Source organism: Equus quagga, chromosome 13 (genome assembly GCF_021613505.1).
Source record: "Equus quagga isolate Etosha38 chromosome 13, UCLA_HA_Equagga_1.0, whole genome shotgun sequence".
Lineage (NCBI taxonomy): Eukaryota > Metazoa > Chordata > Mammalia > Perissodactyla > Equidae > Equus > Equus quagga.
This window is the reverse complement of record NC_060279.1, coordinates 44,233,519-44,236,052: the sequence shown is the minus strand read 5'-3', so window position 1 is coordinate 44,236,052 and position 2,534 is coordinate 44,233,519.

Genomic DNA, 2,534 nt, shown 5'->3' with positions numbered 1-2,534 from the left:
CAGAGGCCTGAGCAGAGGGTTAGAAGGGGATGTGAGTAACAGGTGAACAAAATGGGGAACTCTAGTTCGCCTGCAGCTCCACCTGGACACCGCCAGAGGGCGCTCCACACGCTCAATGCCTCAGGGACCCATCGCTTAGCAACCGGGAGGGTCATGGTGAGGGCAGAGTCCCCCCGGTCTCTGCGCATGCGCCAACGGAGTGACGCGTTTAACGTAAGGGATCCGGGCTCCCCGGGTGGTGAGATTCAGTAGGAATTTTGGGAGAGTGCGGGGACAACAGTATCTCAGTGTAGGCTGGATACTGCTGTGAAAGACGGGTCCCCGGTCACATTGTGGCCTCCAAACCAGACCTCAGTGTGTGGGGAATGGATCTGATGGCGGTGGTGGGGCAGGATTAAATCCGTTGAGGCAGGAGCGATGAGGATCCCGGAGTCCCGCTCCAGTGAAAGGTCGTTGCAACCGACAATCCCTGGACCATGAGATGGGTCCTTCCCCCCAGATGTGGCCCGAGGCAGCCCACCCCCTGGCGCCACAACACACGGCACCCTGCCTCTCCCAGGGCAACCCAGGAAATGAGATGCCTCCCTCATTGCTGGTGCCTCTCTACCCACCACTGCCGAGACAATCAACCTCCCTCGGGAGGCAGGTCATGGCTGGCAAGGACCCAGATGAAGCGGGCAATAGTTCCTGTGTCAGGCACATGGCGTGACCCGGGGCTCCCTCCCCTGGCAGGGCCGATGGCACCTCCCAGAATACACTCTGGGCTCAGGTCCTTTCCTCTGCCTTTGCTCCACTGACAGAGTCTTGGCCCAAGCAAGTGGGACAGTCGGCCTCCTTTGGGTAAATCAGGCAAGCCCTAGGGTGATCTCCCTCTGCCCCTCCTCTGTGGACTCAGGCAGTGGGCCAGGAGAGGGCCTCTCTCGGCCCTTCTTGTCAGGTATCTCCCCGGGGGGAGTGCCCTAGGCGGCAGGAATGTGGGCTTTCCTCAGTCCAGAGTGGAGGGTGGGAACCGCTGATGGGAGAGCATGCCGTGGGTTTCCCCTTCATTCCCTGGGTGGCATGCCTGTGCTGCCACACTCCTTTGGCAAGCCTTTCTCAGCCTTCGGACTTGACACAGCCTTCCCAACTCCTGGGGAAGAAAGGTTCATTCGTGATGAGAGGATGTGTATTTTTGAGCAATCAATGAGCTGGGGATGAACCACTTGGCACAAGGAGAGTCTTGGGTCAGTTGTGAGCAAACAGAACTGGAAAACTTCTTCCAAGGAGGCAAGCAGCGACCTGAGCAGAAGGGGAAAAGGGATGTGAGAAGCTGCTGAAGGAAATGGGAACACGAGTTGGCCTGCAGCTGCCCTGGGACTCCGACAGAGGGCGCCCCCACACCGCCAGAGCCCCGCGGACCCAGTGCTTAGGAAGCCTGGGGGTCTTTATGAGGCCAAAGGCCTTGCAACCAGGTCCGATTCAGGGGCCACGGATGTGACTGGCGACCCGCCTTTCACTGAGGTGCTTGGCATTGACTGAGATATTGATGGTGGTGGCGGGAAAAATGGTGGTGTGTAGCAGGGTACTTTGGCAATGGGGGCGGCTGCGAACCAGACATCTGGGATCTTGGTGACCTGTGGAGAGGATGGTGGGCTCACCCAAACCCTTCCCACCTTCCTGGACCTCTCCTGTTGGTTCCGCTGACTCTCACCACTCTGGTCAGCCTTGCTCCCTTGACTTAAACCTGTCACTCCCACTGTGCGTATGTGGGGACTTGGGCCTCTGGGCTCACAATGACCCTTGCGTTTGCTAGGCCCTGGGTCCCTGGGTCATCGAGGTTGTGGTGGTGCTCTCTGGCTGTGTCCAGGTGGAGGTGCAGGCAGACGAGGTTCACCTGTTTCTCATGTCCCCATCTGACCTTCTGCTCAGGTTGCTGCTGGACTTCTCAGGAGAAGGTTTCTGGCCCTGTTTTCCAATGGTGGATTGCTGAGGACACCCAGGAGATCTCTCTGTCAACTACCTCATTCTGGGCCTGTTATTGGTTGAAAAAACATGGCCTCACATAACGAATGAACCTTTTGACTCCAGGAACAGGAAAGTTTGTCTGTTCAGATGACTCAGAATGCCTTTCAAATAAGCCCGGCACAGCAGACAAGCCACCTAGGCAACAAAGGGGAAACCCCTGGGCAAGCTCTTCCACCAGCAGGACCCACCTTCAACTCTGGAGTCAGGAAAGCCTGCTGCCCAGGGCACTTCCTTTTGCTGAAAGCTGACCATAAGGGTGGAGATATGAGCTCTCCAGGCTCTCTCCCTAAGTGCAAAGAGGTGGGGAAAAGGGAGAGGAGCACACTACTGATTGACTACTTTATCCAGTAGAGGCCAGATGTCCCAGCCACTTGGGCCAAGACTCTGTCAGTGGGACTGCTAGGAAGGAAAGAGCCCTGAGTCCTGAAAGTTTCCTAGGATATGTCATTGGCCCTCTTGGGGAAAGAAGCTGCTCAAAATATCGTGTGTCCTACATGGGAGTTGGCTCCTGCTACATGGGTCCTTGCCTG